Raw genomic sequence first — 9238 nt, 5'->3', positions numbered from 1 at the left:
TTTAGGTGAAATTATATGTTTTAAGAACATATCCATAAACTTATAATAATCTATTCGTACACTCGAGCGCTTTGGGGACCTATTGGGTTGTGAAGAGTAGGTTCTAAAACCAAAAAAAGTTAAGTAAAGTTTTCCATTTTAGTGGGGACTTTTTAATTTAATTTTCCATTTCCAACAATCGTTTTTTCCGATTATAGCGCCGTCTGTCCATAATTTGAAAAAATGTTTCAAATTAAAGTTACTTATTTTTACGTAAGGAATCCGAATCTGCAATAAAAAATGGGGGCTCCTATTTAAAATTTTAAAGTAACTCCCCCCCCTCTCCCACATCCGTGAGGGGTCGTGTTTGGTGCCATTCGATAGATTTTTCAAACATATTGAATAAGTGTATTTTTCAGTTTTTCGATCTGATGTTCATTTCGCGAAATATCGCGGGAATCGAATTTAAAATTTTAAATTTACCCCCACCCCTCTCCGTGGGCAGTCGTGTTTGGTATCATTCGATAGATTTTTGACAAATATTGAGCACGTATTTTCTAGTTTTTGGATCTAACGTTCATTTCGCCAAATATTTGCTTTTTTCTTGTAAAAGTTTGTGACTCACCCATTTCCTTACGCCCTGCCCAAATCGTCAGATTTTTGAAATATACACTGTTTTACATGTACTTAACTTACCTACCTTATCTTAATCTGAAGATTTCGAGTTTTTATAAGGATAGATTTTTTTTTCGCCCCCCCCCCCCCCCCCCTTAACGAACTCCCCTGTGTTTAGAGCCAAAATATGTTAGAGGTACATCTACAGGGTACCAGGGTTCTCTCCATATGATAATCTGACGCGCTCGAGTTACTGCAAAAATCCCCGCTTGGGCTCCCCTACCATAAGGCTTGTACAGTCGGTTCGGTTATAATCCTTGGCGCGGTGCGGACATTTAAGTGTTCGACTCCTTCCAATCCACAATCCATATCTGCTAAGATTGTGACCGCGGCAAGCGTGAGTCACTTCCTTCACACATGTTCCTCCAGATTACTTATACGCTTGACATACTTATTCTTTTGTAATGGCTAATTGTAATATCACGCGCACTTGCCAGAATTATTTTTGAAAAATACTTTGCCTCGTTTTACGGTTGTGTTTGATGTTTCTTTAATTATTGTTTGATTGTTTTGTTGGTAAGTGCAACAGAAATCATTAGAATTTAGAATACAATAAACCGGCCTATTTATAAGAAAAGACAGATTTACATTTAATCCGATTCAAGGGCCACCACCATCGGTTGGCATTTGTGTCTTCTTTTTAGACTCTTCACAACCGCCTGTGGTGTACCGTGAAGAGAACTAAATCTGGCTAAAAAGTAAAATAATAAACAATTATTTGCTGCTAGATGCATTAGCGACATCTATCTAAACAAAAGAGAAAAGAGAAAATTCTCTTTTAGGTCGGAATGCAGAATCCTTATATATATAATGTTCTTGAACTCCTAAGTGGAGCATAGAGCTTCAGTGAAAACGCGCCATCGGGTTCTATTTTGCGCTAGGGCCTTCACCTCATTCCAAGACTTTCCTTGACTTCTTATCTCGTCCATGATGGATCTTCTCCAAGTTTGTGCTGGGCGACCTCTTTTTCTCTTTCCTTGGGGATTCCACTCTAGGGCATTTTTTGCAATACTGGAACTATCTTTTCGGAGTGTGTGACCTATCCACCCCCACTTTCTGTATTTTATTTCATTTTCTACCCTTTTTTGTTGGGTCAGGTGTAGCAGATCTTCGTTTCTGATGGTGTTTGGCCAGAAAATACGAACAATTCTTCGTAGACATTTGTTAACAAAGACCTGCAATTTGTCTGTAAGGTATTTTGTCACTTTCCAGGTTTCACATCCATAGAGTAGAACAGACATAACATTTGACTGGAATATTCGGATCTTTGTCCTTGTAGTATATTCTCCAGACCTCCAAACAGGGTTAAGAATGCTGAAAGCTTGTTGAGCTTTTCGTATCCTCATACGAATATCGTCTTCTGTACCTCCGCTTTCTGTTATGACACTTCCAAGGTACGTGAAGTTCTCCACATTTTCAATCTGCTTGTTGTCGATATTAAATAGCGTGTTGTTCCTTGCAGAATCCTTGGTAACAATTAATTGTCTGCAGCTTTTTACAATTTATAAAGCAAACAGACCGATAAATAGCGGACATGGGAGAATCTACAATTTGCATTCATCACCTCTCCGCTAATCTATTCCGACCTAAAAGAGAATTTTCTCTTTTGTGTCGGCATATTTAATTTCGTGTACATTAAGAAGGCATTTGACAGAGTCATATTAAAGGACGTTATCAAATTATGTCTGTCAATATCTACCAAAACAACACAATAAAAGTAAAAGTAGAAGGACTAACACCCAGTTGAAGAAGTATAATTTAATCCACTTGCTGTGGAATTATCTGCCTCCATTCGATGGGCCACGAAAAAAATCTACTTGTTGTATTGTGCTTGTGTATGGCTACTCCTGGCGGGACTGCTCATGTGTTGCGAAATATGCTCCTGGTGAATTTCTGTTGCTGGGGTTTCTACCTTGCGACCAATTATTATTATTTCTCCCTCGTTGAACATGTCCTGTTCCTCTGTTTCTTTGAGACCTACCTCTGTTATGATAGTGTCGTTATATTTTGTTTCCATTTGTATTCATACCTTGTTACCTTCTTTTCTTCTGTCAAAACTATTTTTGTATCCGTTTGTTGTATTTCTTCTTCCGCCTCTATATGTTTTATTCATGTGGTACATTCCTGCAGTTTCCGTTCGAGTTAGCGATTCTTCGTTCTTTGCGCTTGTGATCGCTTCCGCTAAGGTGCTAAAGTTCTTGGCTTTCAAAATTGTCTTTATCTCGTCATCTTTTAAACCGTTAGAAAACACGCTTATTGCGATTTTTTCGTTTACTTCGGCCAGCACTTCTTCTGCATCTCTGTTTCCATCTGCTTGTGCTATATTGTTAATTTTGCCATGAGGTCCTCTAAACTTCTTCCAAATTTTTCTATTGACCTATTCGCTTGTTTCGTTGTTGATCTCCGCTGACAGAACAGCGATAGATTGTTTTACTAGAAACTTTTCTTTAATATCGGTTATTAGTGCCGCGTTTGAGTTGTAACTAGTTTTCAGTCGTAATTTTGCTGCTTGCGTTAGTTTCACCTTCAACAGGTACTTTGTTAGTTACGGTTTTCCCTCATTATCTAAAAATTCATCGTACAGTTCAATTGCGTCTATGAATGCTCTAATTGATTCTTCGGTGTTCCCTATGTGAGGGATCAGGTTCCCTGCTGTTTTCAGTTCGAATTTCTCTCCCATCTTGTCGTTGTTATGTTCAACTTGTCTTTTCCGTAGTTCTGTTTGGACTTTTTCGATTTTTTCTCCAATTTTTGCAATAATATCTGCAATAAATTTGTCTTCTGCTGCCTTACAGCTGTCAACTTTGTATACTTTATGCACCGTCCTAAACTGTTCCGTGATAATCCTGAGTTTTTCCACCCATTTATATGTGATTAGCTTATTTTTCCTTCGTTCTATAGTGTCTTTTGTGAGATTCCTATTTAATATAGCTATATCTTCCAGAACACGTTGAAATCTTTCCTCGAAAATAAATTTGGCTTGGCATGACTACGTTACTCAATAGTATATGGCCTAGTATCTCGAAGTTGCAATTACTTCGTAAAGCTTATCATTGCCGTTAAGTATATCAAATATAACAAAATATAACATATAAAATATTATAATAAAATATAAATGTAAGTAAAATAAAAGGATCAATATAATTGGATGACCGTCAATATTTAAAATGTCAGTAAATTAGTAAGAAAATTAAAAAAAATAAAAATTTCAATATGAAAATTTAAAAAAAAGTAGTCAGCAAACTTACTTCATAAGTAGCAGTGGCGGCGCCTGGTGTAAAATATTGAGGGTGCACACATAATGTTAACATATAAAAAGACCTTGAGACCCCATTTCCGTAGGTAAAATTTTTTGAGTGTCTTCAAATTATAAAAATCAGAGGACCTTATTAAAAATTACAATAAATAATGTATTTTATTGACTTAAAATTATAATTTAGTGTTTAAATGTTACAAGCAAGTTGTAACGAAATTCAGTCGCCTGTTATTTTTTAGAAAAATTATTCACAAACAAACTCAGTAAAATTTGGAATTTCTTGAATCATTTTTTTAAATTGAAAACATTGCGAGTGCAGTTAATCGATTCTGGCCCATATCTATCCTAAGGAAAGTTTTGATACGTTTCAATGCAGAGAGACATCGTTCTGTTTCTGCAGTTGTCACTGGCATCGTAACAAGTACATAATTAGAGAATTCAAATTATTTCAGAAAAATCGTCTTGTAAATTATTTTCAATCAAAAATTTAGTTAAGTAGACTGCGCCGTATAGTTAAAATCGTATCTTCTATTTTATTCATTATGCTTCCTCTTCTCCAAATATGTGCTTCACAGCTACACAATTTGTAAGTTTTTACACAAATCTCCATTTTAAATATGTAATCATTTATAATCCCGACGTTTGCACTTTGGTACATTCTTAATTAACAAATTAGACCAGTAAGGATCTGTTTTTAGGTGGATGTGAGAGGTGGCATTCAGATTTTTGCGGATAAAGTTAGTTGATAACTTCGTTAATAATAATTGATTTATGCTCCTTCTCAAATATGCCCGGAACATTAATAAAAAAAATAAAATATTTAAAAATTTCGTTTTTTTTCTACTTTTTTTGCTTAAAAACTATTCATTTTAAAACAAAGTCGTATAAGAATAAAACAAAGATAATTAAATTTTCTATCAGATGCGATTGGTTAAAAATGTCTTAATTTATCACCCTTACTTCAAAATAGCAATAAATATAAAATAAGGGGCCAAAACAAGCCTGTCTTTATTCAATGATTTTCGATCACTTAGGTTACACTTGGAACTTCCTAATTCGCTTAGAAAATTTTTGTAATGTGCTAAAACCGTACACCAAATTTCATTAAAATTGACTTACTAGATTTTGCATAATAATTTTGCAATCTAAACTTTTTTTAAAATCTTGCACAACAAAAACTAGAACATACAAAGGTTTGTCAATTTTTTTACATATAAAGAAGTACTCCACCTATCTAATATCTAATATCTCGGCAATGTTTTAAAGTTATAAACAATTTTTGGCTTATAAACAAATTAGTGCTGTGGCCAGGAGGGGGTGCTACGGGCTCCTTTATTTAGATGGACTTACCCAAGTTTTTTAATGTATTTTGACCCGTAGAACACGAATTTTTTGGGTAACAGTTGATCCGGATGTCGATAAGATTGTTATAAACAAAGAAATTGAGGAATTACATAACATCGATTTTTCGCAAAATAAAACATTTTTTTTTTTGTATTTCTTGGGTAATTCTAAGCAAACAATGTTCTTACAAGTTTTTTCGTAGGATGCATAGTTTTCGAGATAAACGCGGTGGAACTTTCAAAAAATCGAGAAATTGCAATTTTTGAACGCGAATAACGTTTGATTAAAAAATAAAAATAGCAATTCTGCTGACAGCATTTGAAAGTTTAAGTTAAATTAAACCGGTTTTAATTATTTGCATTGCTAAAAATTACTTTTTTTATTTTTAAACAAAGCTATTTGTTTATAAGCTAAAAAATTGTTTCTAAATTTAAAACATTGCTGAGGCCCCTTAAATAATCCGATTTTGATTCTGTAAAGTGTATTAGATAGGTAGAGCATCTCTTTATATGGTAAAAAATTAGCCAACTTCTAAATGGTCTACTTTTTGTTCAGAAAGATTTTAAAAATTTTGAACTTTTTTAAAAACATTTAGATTGCAAATTTATTATGCAAAATTTATTACATCGATTTTAATGAAATTTGGTACACGATTTAAAGATGTTACAAAGAATTTCCTAAGCGAATTAACAAGGCTTTAAGTGCCACCAAAGTGGTTAAAAAATATTGAATAACAACAGACTTATTTTGCCCCCTTATTTTGTATTTATTGCTATATTGCAGAAAAGGTAATACCTTAAGACATTTTTTACCAGTCGTATGTTATACAAAATTCAATTATCTTTATTTTATTTCTGTACGATTGTGTTCCAAAACGAATCGTTTTAAAGTTATAAGCAAAGAAAGCAGAAAAAAATCAATTTTTTTCGAAATTTTTAAATATTTTAATTTTTTCATTAATGTTCCGGGCATATTTGAGAAGGAGCATAAGTCAATTATTATTATTGATGGTGTCACCTAACTTTATCTGCAAAAATCCGAATGCCACCTCTCACATCCAAAAATAGACGTTTTTTCGCAGATCCTTACTGGTCTAAATTTGGTTTCGGCATTTTTAATTTTTCTTCTAAATATAATGAAGAAAATTTAATTGATTTTAAATATTCCACGCTAACATTTACATCCACAAATCCTTCCATTCTTAATATAGTTCCGAAATTCGAACTTCACGAAAGCAAAATTTAAACATACGTGTGCCGTGCATGTTGAAAACACCATAAGATCATGCCATAAGATCACATCCAACTTGTGATCCTATGGCCATCTAAACTTGTGGGCTATAGCGGGTAGCGGGGTGGGTGGTGAGTTGTATTTTGCGGTATGAAAAGTCATTGGTATAGGAACCACCTTGAGAGCGGTGAACGCGGGGTTTTGTCTAAGGCCTCGCATCCGTGAAGTTTCTCCTTTGAAATAGAATAAAAATAATTAAATGTTACCTATTAGATACTTATAAACTCCTTAAATCTGTTATTTCGAATTTCAATTACTGTATAGTTAGATTAAAATATTATTTATAGAATGATAAATATTACATATATGAATGTTGGTGTGAAAATAATTTTGGGGGTTCACGTGCACATGTGCACTTATGGAGAAACCGCCACTGATAAGTAGTTAAACTGTATTGTATTAAAAATAAAAATTACTCACTAATATGGGCACATGTGTCTATGCGTTTGGTCCTGGATTCTGGGCGTCTAACCTCAGCATCTCCATTGACTTAGATACTTCCTATCGGATGTGGCGTCGAAGCTGCTTCTTCCATCATCGATACAGTATCCATCCAACGATGATTAGGTCCAGGCTGAACGACACAATTCCCAAAATTCCAGGGATTGATAACTTCTTCGTTTTCGCCGGTTTCAGCTGTCACACCTCCGCTGTTGCCTGCTTGGTTTATGAAGATATGTTCCTCTTTTTCTTTGTCCTGGCTGTTTCCCATCTTAAGTGTAGAGCTGCATACCTCAATCTATATGCGAACCAGAAAACTCCATTCTTTAACTTAAGGCCGGGTCGCCATGTGAAGTTGGGGGTTGCTAGACGAAGACACTACCCCGAACAAATAAACTTAAACTTTTTACAGAAACTTTATTTTTATATAATTAAATGTACAATTACATTACGTTGATCTTGAGATAGGTCGGGGATAACCCATTTCTCGGTAACTATATCCCCTGACTACGCGCTAGAAAGTGCAACGACATCAACGATGTCTCAGGTACTCGACCTTCCTATTTCTATCTGTTATAGTTAAAAACAGTGCCAATATGTATGACCATATATGGTGAGGTGCTATACGTATATTAAGAATGACGTGTGCTTTCTTTGCAGTCTTTCAAATGAGTTCAGTACTTTGAACTTTGCTACTATCGTAATAAATTATACAAATTGCAATTATAATATTATGACCTTATTTTTATAACAAATAAATTAGGAAAATTCCGTGAAGGTTGTCGTGTACCATCACAGTAATGGGATAAGGCAGGGAGATTCCTTGAGTCCTGTATTGTTCAACCTGATTATGGATGAAATGTTAAAAAAAGTAAGAACTAAAAACAATAATTTAAAATAATCTGCTATGCAGACGATACTATACTAATCTCCCAAAGTGAAGATTATAATAACAAATTTACTAAGACGTAAATTAGAGCTAGAGGGTCAGATAATAGCATAAGTGATGGTGTTTAAATATTTAGGCATCACACTTTCTACCTACGGAAAGCCCGAAACAGAAATGGAAGATCGAATGAACAGAGTGAATAGAGCAAACAGAGCCGTAGGTTGCCTGAATGAAACAATATGGAGAAATAAGAATATCGAGAAAAGAATGAAAAACAGAATTTACAAATTAATCATCAGACCAATAACGCGGCAGAAACACGACCTAACACAGAGAGAATAAAAATGATGCTCGAAACAACGAAGATGAAAACCCTTCAAAAAATCGATGGTAAGACACTATGGGATAGAGCCGGAAGTACAGATACTTATACGACAAAGGTGCAAGATGAAGAAAGTCAAGGACTGGATAAGAAATAGAAGTGTAGAAGAGAACAATCACATAAGCCGAATGACAACAAATAAATAAGTAGGACAGACGGCGAGAAACGGTTCCCCAATAGAAATACGATCAGTGGGAAGGCCACGAAAACGATGGATCAACTATATTTAGCGCCAGGGCCGGCGATAACTGACCTGCAAGGAATTCACTGCAGACGCATTGTTTGGGGGAAGCAAAAATGTGTTTTTTTTTCTGCTGGTATGATACCAAATACTAATTTAAAAGCAATAACTCGAAATATTTGTGCCGAGCCGAGAGCCGACACGAGCCACGAGCTAACCTGCAGCTCGAAGTTCAAGCTGAGTTTTTCGAAATTTCGAGCCGAGCTTGTCAAAAGCTTGGCTCAGCTCGGCTCGAGTTCATCCCTAATTTTGATGAAAACAGTTTTAGATTGATAGATGTTTGGTAATTTTACAAAGTTAAAATTAAGGGTTACTTATTTCCCGTCCTATATTATTACAATGTATAGTTTAATTTGTATATTTGGACGCATCCCATTCAAAGAAACATTGATGTTTAGATTTCAATCTTATTTTTAAACTTACGGCAAAATTAAGAAAAACTTAACAACGTGGCAACATGCATGACGAATTTATGAATGAAATCAATTTTGACCATAGGAAAATAGGCAGGATTGTTTTAATTTAAGTAAGATTGAGTTTTTTTCACTTTTTTGGTATGTTACTTACTAATGTAAATTGTAAATTCACTGGTATTTCCTTTAACTCATAAACCTCTACCTCTAACCAATGTTGGCTATTGCTGTGATGTATTATGAATATGAGTCTTATAAAAGCAATTTAATCATTTTTTGGTCATTAAGAAACAACTCTACAGTTTTTTTTAGTTCTTTTGTCAATTTG

This window comes from Diabrotica virgifera, chromosome 4 (assembly GCF_917563875.1).
Source record: "Diabrotica virgifera virgifera chromosome 4, PGI_DIABVI_V3a".
Classification (NCBI taxonomy): Eukaryota; Metazoa; Arthropoda; class Insecta; order Coleoptera; family Chrysomelidae; genus Diabrotica; species Diabrotica virgifera.
This window is presented reverse-complemented; position numbering follows the sequence as displayed.